Below are 13,094 nucleotides of genomic sequence, written 5' to 3' on the forward strand. Positions count from 1 at the left end.
ACACTGTTATTTTACATACATTCTCGATGATAAAGAAAACTACATTTGAGGAAAAGGGAATGAATAATATAACTAGCACTTACCTTTAACTTGGATTACAAATGAGCAGTCCTGCCTCAGCACAGTCAAAATATGAACAAAAATGGCTGTCGATACCTTGAATTCATTAGTTTATCCTCCCGTATGAAAGGAAACACCTTTTGCGCATCGTTTTGCGCAATCTAAAACATTTTTATAGTTTTTCTCTGTTATTCAGCAGAGCAGTATTAAACTGTAGGAAAAAACAGTATATTACTTTAAAAACAACAATTATTTTTTGCAGTGTAGTAAAAATTGATAACAAAAAATTATTAGAAAAACATTTGAAACGTAATCGGAGTAGCGAGCAAATAATTAAAACATGCATCGATTATAGAACTTTTGAACAGGATATTAAAGAAATTAATTTCTCTAGCTTAATAGATGAAAACATGGAGATAAATGAGATTTATAACACTTTTATCAGTAAAATTAAGGAATTCATGGAAAAAAAACAAGATAAAAAAAGCTAATAAATTAAAAAAACAATGGATTACACAAGAGTTAGTAAATATGATCAATAAAAAAGAAAAATTATATAAAAAAAACAAAACAATTTCCTTATAATAAGGAACATAGAAATAATTATAAAGAATACAATAAACAATTAAAAAAGTTGATTAAAAAAGAAAAAGAGGATTTTTTTCATAAAAAATTTGTCCATGCTGGAAAAGATGGAAGAAAACAATGGAATATTATTAAAGATATTACAGGGATTAAGAATAAGAATTCCATCGATGTAGATAATAGCAATGAACTAGTTGAAAAATTTAATGACTTTTTTTATAAATTGTTGTGTGGAAATAAACGGCGATAAAGCATCAAACTATAATAATAACATAACACACCAAACAAATTCTATGTATATTTACCCAATGGAAATAAGTAAGGTTAAAAATATTATTGATAATATGCAAAATGACAAAACACCGGGACATGACGGAATTACAAGTAATGCACTTAAGATAATTGCTAATTATCATATAGAAATTGTGACAAAAATCATCAATATTAGTCTAAAAAGAGGGGAATTCATAGAAGATCTAAAAAAGCAATAATTACACCGATACACAAATCAGGTGCTAAAGATGACTGTAATAATTTCAGACCTATCTCAGTTCTACCAATATTCTCAAAATTATTGGAAAAATGTTATAGCTCTCAGTTGATGAATTTCTTAGAAAAATATGATTTTTTCCATAACGCACAATACGGATTTAAGCAAAACAGAAATACTGAAAAAGCTGTATTAAAATTAGCAGGTGAAATTTATGCGAACATTAACGAAAACTATGAAACTTCAGCAGTATTTTTGGATTTACGTAAAGCATTTGACAGTGTAAGCATAAAGATTTTGATAAAAAAGTTATACAATGTTGGAATAAGAGGAATACCTTACAAATGGATATTATCCTATCTCACGGACAGAAAACAAGCAACAAAACTAAATAACTGTATAAGCAAATATAAAACAACAAAAACGGGAGTCCCTCAGGGATCAATTTTAGGTCCATTACTTTTTTTAATATATATTAATGACGTGTCATACATTAAATTATACGGTACAATTACTCTATATGCAGATGATACAGCATTAACATATTCTGCAAAGAGCATTAATGATATAAAAAACCAAATGGAACTCGATTTAACTGCTATAAATAAATGGTTAACTGACAATATGTTATCTCTTAATATAAATAAAACAAAATACATAAAGTTTGATTTAAAAAAGAATGGAATTAATAAAATTGATTTAGGCATAAAATATCACGGACCAACATGTAACTGCACAAATAACTGCAACTGCCCTACCATAGAAAGAGTCGAAAATATAAATTATTTAGGTATAACTTTTAGTGAAAATTTAAAATGGAAATGCCATACTGATAAACTTGTGAAGAAATTAAGAGGTAGAATACATTGGCTCTATCTATTGAGAAATATAGTTGGGGAAAAAGTTTCTTAGATGTTTATTTTATGCTTGGATAAACTCAATAATTACGTATGGTATTTGTGCATGGGGAGGTGATTATGAAACAAATCTTACCAATTTAAATAGAACTTATGCAAAAATTTTGAAAATAATTTATGGATCTAAACAAGAACTTAATAAAAACGATACTATTTTACAAAAGTCAGAGAAAATCTATAATATCAGAGAAATATATGCACAGAATTGTATTTTTTGCATAACAACAATAACTGGTTTGAAATTAATGAAAAACAATATAATACTCGAATTTCAGGTAAACAATATAAAGTTATAAAACCAAATAAAACGATTATTAAAAAGCAATTCTTTTACTTGGCACCGCGGCTGTTTTATGAACTAACGGAAGATGTTAGGAATGAGAAGAACTTTAAAAAAATATAAACAAGGGGTCAATGAATATATACAAAATAATGACATTCTATCAACAATTAATTTTTAGCTGATAAAATATACTGACTTGCCAACCGGGGGGGATTTTGTATTGTAATTTTTATACTATTGAATGTTTCAATGCGAGTTATTGTGTTTTTTTTTCTGGAGTCAAACAGTCCAATAATTGTTGTGTGTAAAATTTTTACTACTTGTGTAAAATTAATTTGTAAATATTTCTGTTAATACATATTTGTGTTTGTACTCCATATAAACCAATTAAAAAACACTGCGGACAGTGCCTTTGGCGCTCTTTAGTGTTGAATTTAATACTAACTCGTGTTGAACTATAGTCAAGATTTTCTTAATGTTTTGTTATGAAGTTTGTAATTTATGTTTTATAATTTGTAAGTTTTTTTAATTTTACTTTTTTTTTAATTTTGCTTACTGTTATGTATGTGTATTTTGTTTGTTAATAAATTTCATCATCATCAAATTCACACCTAACATTTTTTCAAGTGTCATAATAATTTTTAAAAAGAACATTTAACTCGTTTACTCTAGGTGAAAAAAGCATTCGGAAACAGATTTATTTCTTTTCATCCTAAGCAGGGACCAAAGTAAATAGCTGATGTTCACACGTGCGAAGTCTTTCCTCTCTTATCAACTTTCTCACAAGGTTAAATGGGCCATGGTTCCCACATTGAGGAAACGGGAGGGGGCTAGAGAAATCGGGGTCCGACCACGGCCAACTCTACTAGGGGCCAGAGCAGAGAAAAATTTTCGACTCGTGACGTCACCGGGAGTAGGGTCAAGTCTCCACTTTCCACCGAGGGGTTGCAGTCTTGCAGTGTGGAATCTGTGCGTGTAGCTATGATGGCGTTGTTTTGTTTGTCCGTACTAATGCTCTATTTACTCGTACTTAAAATCTTTCATTGATACTATTGTTAGTCGTGTATTGAACACGAAGGTCATGCCTTTCACGTGTAGTGTCCCTGGTTGTTCAGGGAATTATAAAAACAAAGAAAAAGTATCCATTTTTAGCTTCCCTTCTGACGCGGAGCTGAAGAAGCAATGGCTGCATGCTATTCGGCGAAAAGACTTCACTCCTTCAAAAAATGCTAAGGTAAGAGTTTTTGTAACTTCTTATAGATTATAGTCTTGTTATTGGTAATATTAAGAGGAAGCAAACTGATACATTAATATTTACACAGATTGACTCATTTATGTGTATGCATATTGTTTTGCTTTCATGCAGAAACACTGAAAATGAATATTATCAGTTAATGAATGACATATTTAATGTATCGATTTCGAAAATTTTTATATGCGTGATGCATGAATACTTAAATTTAAGTTCTACTTATGTATAATGTGAAAATGCATTTTAATATTATAATGATGAATTGTATCGTAACTTTTGACGTTTAGTTAGAAAGAATCAGTATATTATAAACATAAATTGCTTATATTTAAGATTTCTTAGTCCAATTAGAGTACTTGAAATGACTAGGAATGGAAACAATTGATTGTAATTTTATAAATAAATGCAAATAATTATAGTAAATAAATAAAATGTGTTTGAGTTATGTCATGAAATAGTTTGTAATCACAACATGTATCTATATATCATGCACTAAAGTCATCCGAGAGATGACTCTCTCGGATGACTTTTCATCCAAAAGCTCACACTTCTTTGCATTGAAAAAGGTGTACCTTGTAACACCGAAACACGTGTCTGCAATCATTTGCAAGTTTTGTGCTTAATAACGTTGGATTACTGACTTTTTAATTCTCAGCACAAAGGTATTTATTCTTTATATATTCGGAAATGTTAAAACGTTAAATTTTCACTACTAAAGCATCCCAACGGCTTCTGCAGCGTTAAGCATAACAATACAAAGAAAGAAAAAAAGAACATCATTCCAAGTCTTCATTAAAAGACTGCTGATAGGCGTAAACTGAACATTCACACATACTTTTCGAATAATTATTACTTTGCTAACTAATTCCAGAGTTGTTTTGCAACGATCAGCTAGTCCACGAACGTTGTTTGAACTAAAGGGAATTTACCGCTCATCGCCTCTGGGAGGTCACGTGACATCGATTGCGCAATACAGCACGTAGGCCTGATATATAGAAGGCTGTGATAGATCCTTTTAATTGTTTATCCTGTTTGGCGGGAAGCTTTTCAAAGTGAAGTGGTTGCTTGGTGAGCAAAAAGCTTCTCGCCAAACAAGATAAGCAATTTAAAGGATCTATCCATATTTCTGAGGAGTTGAACGTGGGAGGATGTTCTAATGGAAGTAGGTGTGATGAAAGATGAGATGAGGGAGGATGATAGTTTGGCAGAGATACACTCCTATTTGTGAAAATTGCAACATCACGAAGGACTTACGCGAGTGAGCTGAAAATTGCAGGAAATGTAAAGTAGGACATGATATACAAATGATTAGAATTGCAGACCGGTAGCGCATGCGTATACTGAGCAGCGCCCTCTGAACGGCGGATTGAACCGAATATAAATCGACGGCTGTAGCGAGGCGTGTGTAATTATCGGTGGTTATATGCTAGAATAAACGTCTTTTACGAAAGAAAGCGAAATTTGAGCAAATTTCGGAGTTTGAACAGGGCAGAATCGTCGGCCTTCGTGAAGCTGGATTGTCTTATCGGGCAGTAGGCGCTCCTGTGCAGCGTAACAGCAGCACAATCAAGCGTGTTTGGAAGCAGTGAACGGACGAGGGTCGGACAGCTCAGAAATCCGGGAGTGGACCCCGAAATGTGACGTCAGCTAGCGATGACGGACACCTGGTGCGTATGGCGCTGACGAACCACACAGCTTCTTCTAGACAACTCGTAGCACAGTGGTCAACAGCTACAGGTGTTTCATCAGGGTGGCGACAGATCAGGGAGATCAGGGAAAAGTCAGGGAACTTTATGAATCAGGGAAAAGTCAGGGAAATATCAGGGAATTTTGAAAAAATAACAAAAAATCAGGGAAAATTTATTTTATGAAGAAATTTTTTTTTTTTTTTTTGGGTAGAGTACAAAATTTAGTACTCTAATTCCCTATGCATTTTCCGCCAATTATCTGTTCAAACAAAAAGTAAAATTAATGAGGTGCGATTATACACTGCCGCATATTTGTGCATCTCCCCCCCCCCCCATCAAAGTACTGAATCTTACTTATTAACCACAGGATGACTTCCTAAGATTGCTTCTGTGTCTGTTAGGTTGTTTATTTTACCTAGCTTGAAATTTCCTTTTACGCTTTCAATGCTACGTAAAATAAACAACCATACAGGCAAAGAGGAAACCTTCATTGCCTTAGCTCCTTTGCCTTTATTCCATTGTCTCGAAGTAATTAGCGTACTGTAATCACGATTTCAAGAAGAAATCTTTGGTTTTTGAATTAATACTATAAAAGCTTAAAAGTTATTACTTCTTCGCGTTTTTAATTTAATTGCTAAAATTGAACTTTCAATTAAAACAACTTTGCTTTTTGCCTTTATACTATTTGTTGTCGCCGCAAATTATAAAGGTTTTCTTTTCTTCAGACTGAAGTGATTCTTTAATTTTATAACCAAGTTGTATTCTTCTTTTATATATTTTGAAATTAACTAATTGCTTTTTTTTTCTTCTTTTTTTTTCTTGCATTTCAAAGTTGTTTGTTACAAAAGCAATCTAAGATTTTTTTTCGTTACGTACTGAAATCATTTGAAATAGAGTTAACTTGTGTACTTAAGTAAATATCTTTATTTTTTTATTGTTAAAATGCTGTATTCATTCATTAAAACCTATGTTCTTGATTAGAGAAAAGCTCCCTATGAATGGATGTCAAATGGTTTCATCTGTTTTCAGGGTTGGCCGAATCGGACCCAATTGGGTTGGACCCAATGGGTTTTTTTTGAAAAAACCCATTTAAAAAAACCCATTATTTAGCCCACTTTTGGGTTTTTTAAAATTTTGAGAACTTTAAAAAAAAAATTAATTAATTTAAATACTTTTACAATTTAAACTTCTTTTTTATTTGTTCTTCACCACAGACAATGAACACAAAAAATGAATTTTGAGCTTTAATAATATTTCTTAACTCTTAACGGCATTAAAAATATACTTCAAAGATTTTAAATAGATGTATTTAACTTTTTTCTTTAACTGGTCAATAAATAACTCAAATTATCTTGATCCTGTCACGTCTGATTTTCTCAATATTTGTAGATTGTATAGAGGAAACTAATCTAGTTAAAAGGCTTTCATGTAAATTATTTTCTGCTAACCAACACGTCACAAATCTCGAATAAACACAAGCTAATTTTTTTAGAAATAAACAGATTTTTCAAACGGTCTACAGAAAACAGAACAGGTACAGTATTTTCATTATTTTACAAAAAAGTTTAATATTTCTAACCCTGTACACAGAAATAGAAAAACAGGCAACATAAAAGTCAAAGAAATGTCTTGATTAAGCTGGAATTCAGTAAAAAGGGATTTAAACTACTTGAGGTTCTACAGTAGTTTTGCATAACAAAATGAAATACTATAAAGTAAAATGAAAAAAAAATGTAGTAATTAAAAACGAACAATAGATTTTATCACTCGAGAAGTAACTTTGCCTTAACTGTTGATAATAATGAAAATTAAAAAAATCTGAAACTTTAACATTCTTGGGTTTTTTCGTCTTTTATACTTTTCTTCAGAAAACTCTGAATTTTAACTAGTTTTCCAGCTTTTTACCCGAAGATAATTTTTACACTTTGTCCATATACTTATGCTACAATATGAAACAGGTACCCCACATTTTCCCTAAAAAAAGACAAAAAAACCCACATTTCTTTTAAAAAACCCAACTTTAGTTGGGTTTTTTTGGGTTTTATTTAAAAAACCCAAAAAACCCTGGGTCCATGGGCTTTTTTAAAAAAACCCGGGTTTTTGCCAACCCTGTCTGTTTTGCATAAATATGTCAATTAGTTATATAAGAATAACTACATTACTTCCATTCTTTCACTATTACTTGTTATTCTTGCAACAATTATTATACTGTTTGAAAACTTAGTTCAAAATAATTTCAATTACTTTTTAGTTCTATCAGAAATACACATATGTTTTTAAGAGTAATTTTAATAGTTTCTTAAAATTCTTATGCTAAGTGGTTTCTGGAGTTTTTTTTTTTTTTTAATTTTCTATAATCTTTCCATGTAGAAAAAATTAATATACTGTTTTGTAGGGTTTTTTTCCCAAAAAAATTGACTTGATATTATTTTTTAACCATTTTATTAAAAAAGTAGCATTTTTTAAAAACATATCTTTAGTTCAACAACTTTACACAACTTAAAACGTTTAAAATACTGCATTTTATACAAACATACAATGGATTTCAAGTAGAGTAAAGAAAGAAAACCATTATCATTGGTAACGTAAATCAGGGAAATTTGGTAAACTTAATCAGGGAAATCAGGGAAAAGTCAGGGAACTTTTTTTCACAGTTCCTGTCGCCACCCTGTTCATTGTGTGCTTCATTAATTCGGAGACGTCTGGTGAAGCGTGTGCTGTGCGCAAGGATTCATTTATACAGGATTCCTCTCACACAAAACCATCGCAGTCAGAGGCTACAATGGGCCAATGTGCATAGGAGCTGGCGTGCTGATTGGCAGCAGGTCGTCATTTCTGACGAATCCTGCTTCAATTTGTGACACCATGATGGCTGAATTCGTGTCAGGCGCTATGCCGGTGAACGGCACATTCCGGAGTGCGTTATCGAACGCCACAGTGGACGAACACCCGGAGTTATGGTTTGAGGTGCTATAGTATATCATGGACGATCACAATTGCTACGAATTGTGGGCAATTTGAACAGTACCCGATACACCAACGAAGTTTTACATCCCCAAGCTATTCCTTTCCTGCAATGATCGCCAGGGGCTGTATTCCAGCAGGATAATGGCCGTCCACATGTCGCCAGAACTGTCAAATCCTACCTTGATTCGCAGCAGGTACAGCTTCTTCCTTGGCCTGCACATTCCTCGGATATGTCACCGATTGAACATGGGTGGGATTTCGTTGGGTGGCGTCTCACTCGTGATCCTCGTCATGTTGCTTCGACAGACGAACTTTGGTTGCGCTTACAAACAATATGGGATACTCTTCCGCTGGCAGATATTCAAACTTGGTTTCACTCCATGCCGAGTCGTGTAGCAGCTCTTATTGCGGCGCATGGTGGCCACACAAAATACTAATTTCTATCTCTTTTTATTGTTTGTTTGGTTTGAAAATGTAATCATTTATTTGTACCATTACCACTCAACTATGTATTTAATTTCATTCAACTATGATGCTTCCCTCATGGTGTTGCAATTTTCACAAACAGGAGTGTACTTGGCGGGCAATTAGATATATTTTTTAAAGGCTGCTGAGGGTTTTTGGGTTTAGGATGTGAAGGCCTTCTTTTTTGTGCGGAAAAGTTAATGATTTCCTTGGTGGGTAAATTTTTACAACAGGGTTGTTTTTGATGAAATTTTTTTCTACAAAACAAAAGCATAGAACAGCATGGAACTAGGAATTCTGGTAAGCATTTTGGTTATGTTTACTCCTCCTAGGTGGTGGTAGCTGTCAGAATTGTATTTATTTTTAATTTACAATGTCTCATTGTGGCCCACCCTCCCCTATATAAATACCTCTTAATTTATATTGCGGTCTTTGGACATTTATGCGCTTTCGACTTTCAACTTGAAGTCATCTACAAATGAAGGACTTTGAAGCAAAAGGTTGTGTCTGCTAAAATTTAAAAAACTGGAGTTAAGTAGTGAAAAAAGTAGGGGAAACTCCTATGTGTTTTGTGATGACAGATAGCAATATTAGCTCCATAAGATGCTTGCTATGCATAAGGTGATCATCCCCCCCCCCTCCCTGTCAAAATGGGACCATGGGACCTTTACCAATTCTAACCGTTGATGCACGTGCATGTTATAAAAGAAAGGGGGGGGGGGGTTCATAATTTATGACAGATATAAACATAAACACTTTAAAAAGTTTAAAAAATGGTGTAACTTTTTAAAGTAAAAATTTTCTTGAGTACATTTGGTGCAATGCTAAATAAGAATATGACATTCTTGAGAGTCATAGAATTTGCTTTTGAAATCAACTTTGCTTAATGAATAACGATTTGGTTTTTCGCAAGAGGATAAATTAGTCTTATCCGGAAATATCCTTTCTATGAGTGAATCAAAAACGGGAAAAGATAAAATATAGTAAATAATTTTCATGGATAATTTACTGGTATGAAAATACTTAAACAGCTCCATCTAATGACTTTTGGTAGAAGTATTTAGTTGTTCCGTCCGTTCTGGGGGGGGGGGGGGGGGGGGGGAGTCCCAACGGGACTGTCCTGTTCAAAACGAACGTTTGGTCTCCTTTGCTATATAACATAATTTAGTAAATCCTTTCTATAAAAGACTACCTACGGTTTGAACTTCGTACGTGTTTTACTAAAACCTGAAAAAGGTCAACTTCTACCCCTTTGCTTCTCGCTGGTTTAATTTGATCATTTCAAATGATGGTAACTTTAATATAAATTTTACTTAGAAGTAAATAGAACTGACATTGAAATTCGTATTGATTTACTTATTTTCCATATTGGAAATAACTTATCTTAAACTACCTTTTCAGATAATTTGCATGGGTTTACGTGATAAAATTTCTTATCAAAGAAGTGTAGTTTGAAAGCAGTTATTCTAGAGATAATTTACATATACTCTTCATAAGATAAAAATCAGTAAAAGTGAAGACTATTTCGAAATGTTCTTATGTAACTAAAATAATAAATATGTTTCGTAACAAACTCTATTCTTAGTTATTTTTTTTTCCATTAAGATGTGTAGGAAAAAGAAGGCTACAATTATATATCAACGTGCTGTCAAAAGTTAAATGTAATCAATCCGTTATAAATGCAATGCCAAGTTTCATGAATATAAAGGGCGCGTTAAGAAATTAAGTAGCGCAAACTGCGGTCTTTCATATCATCAAAAACAACCCTGTTGTAAAAATTTCCCCGCCAAGAAAACCTTTAACTTTTCCGCACAAAAAAGAAAGCCTTCATCCTAAACCCCAAAACCCTCAGCCTTAAAAAGTTACGATATCTAGTTTGCTGGCCAAGTATCTGGCCAAACTATCATCCTCCCTCTTCTCATCTTTCATCACACCTACTTCCATTAGAACCTCCTCCCACCTTCAACTCCTAAGAAATATGGATAGATCCTTTAAATTGTTTATCCTGTTTGGCGGGAAGCTTTTCAAAGTGAATCGGTTGCTTGGTGAGCAAATCTAGTGAAGCAGCTGCTGAAGCGCCATTTCGGAAATACTAGAATTATCAGCCGCCATTTCCATACAGTCTGGTCGTCCAGATCACCTGATCTTAACCCCTGTGACTTTGGGCTATGGGACTATCTGAAAACTGTTGTGTTCAGTGCTCCGATTGCAAACCTTTAGCTGAGCTGAAGGCACGCATTGCGCAACACATTTTAAACGTTAGCCCGGAAACACTTCGATCAGTTGTGGAACATGCTGTTTCTCGATTTCACCTTGTTTCAGAAAACGGGGGACAGCATATTGAACATCTTTTGTGCCAGTCTCACGACAGTTTAAGACCGATTTGATGAAAGAATAAACGACTGCTACTAAATTATGATGCTTACAGCGCCGTCTATTGCTAAAAATTTCAACTATTTAATTTTTATTTTAGCCATACGTTTTCCCACTTCCTCGATAATATGCTGTTGAAATTTGACGTCATTCTGACCAGTGTTTTTATTTTTACAGCGTTTTGAAAATGGAACTTTAATTATAATCACCCTATATATATATATATATATAGGCATAATTGCATTGATTTTGACTTTCCCTCTTCTTTGGGTCAAAAGCCACAAACTTGAAGAAGAATATTAGGTAGGTAGATAGATAGATATTGCTAGAGTTTTTTTTTTTTTTTTTTTCAAGGTGTAAAAATATTTTTTGATTTTTTTAGAGGCATGAAATCCATTAGGGGGGCATAAATGTAAGAAAAAAAATTAAGACCATACTAGTAACTTTCTAAGGGTGAGACGGTAGATGGCAGGGAATGAAAAGATGTGCAGGGGAAAGTATTGTAATGTCGCTGAGCGTGCAGTCCCGTTCAACCAAATATATCTAACTAGAATCTTATACAGTCAAGCACACTTAGTGGAATATCGGATAATTGAACATCCCGCTTAATGTAATAAATTTCCAATATACTACATCGTTGATGTTATTTTTATCCCAGATAATGGAATATCTCGCTTATTAGAATAATTTTTCGTTGCAAATTGCCTATTCCATTAAGCGGGCTCGACTATATTAAAAAGTGAGTGTATGAATCTATGTACCTATCTATCTTTGTCAATCTTATCTTCTTCCGAACACCAGAGAATCGACGGTCGAACCAGGTATCGATAGATTCGTAATTTCTCAGATATCTTGTTAAGGTAACTTTTGTTTTTCTACGACTTTAATTGGAGGAGATATTGATTGAAACGTTATTCCTCAAAGATGTTTCTACGGTCGTTTATTGGCAGCGTGGCAGTTTCTCCTTTTGAGGTCTTCTTTCTCAAGGCCTTTTTCGTACTCAGCAAAATTAGTGCCTTTTATTCCTCCGACTTAAAATTTCTCTGTTTTTCATAAAGCGGAACTGTTTCGATCTTTGAATGGTTCGAGTTAATAATTAAGAAGCGTGGCGGACTATCAATTCAACAGTTCGAGAGGTACCCGACGCTGCAAAACAAGGCCCCTTTTTCTACAGCTTATATATTTTCTCTATCTCTTGTATTTTTTTTTCTTCTGTTTATAGGGAAAGCGAATGAATGATTCGAGTTAATGGTAAAATGGAGACGCGCGAAATGGAACGATTCTAGAGGTACGTTGAGCCGAAAATTAATGTTTTGTTTCCTAATTAATGAACTGCCGCATTTGTCAAGAAGGAGGTCAAGCCCCTAAATTAACTGCCTTCTGCGGTGTACTCCAATCCGCAGCAGGCAGGATGGACGAGCGGCCGTAGGCGGCAAGAAGGGGGTGAAGCCCCCGAACCGTAGTACACCGTCAAAGGCGTGTATACATCAATCCGTCGTAGGCTGCTAGTAGAATTAAAAACTTGTGGTTTGTATTCCCATACAGGTAACATCATTGTTAATTTACAGTAAGGACATAGTCATTCTCGGGAGGAAGGTGTTTTGGTGTCCTTACTTTGCAGTTGTTTTGTTACAAAATTCTACAACATCCCTACCTTGCAGATAAGTGTACACTAGTGTGTTGTAACGTAAAAACAAAAATCTTATTTTTGAGTCTCTAGGGCGCGGAAAAGTTGTGGATGGTGATGACTTAAAAAAAATAAAAAGGAAAGAAATCTGGTAAACTTCGTGATTTTCTTTAATTTTTGCTTCATCGTTTTTCGTCAAGCCTATGGGACGAAAATATTTGCAACGAGTACTAGCACATAGGAAAAGAAATTAATTTCTCTGTTTAGAGATTACTTTTAAATTTCTCATATCCATTAATACTAACGAAAAATTCAATTGGCTCTGCATTTTTCGTGAATTTTAACATGCATTTGTCTTATTATGTCAGTACAATAACTGATTTAGAC

This window comes from Uloborus diversus, chromosome 3, assembly GCF_026930045.1.
Source record: "Uloborus diversus isolate 005 chromosome 3, Udiv.v.3.1, whole genome shotgun sequence".
NCBI lineage: Eukaryota > Metazoa > Arthropoda > Arachnida > Araneae > Uloboridae > Uloborus > Uloborus diversus.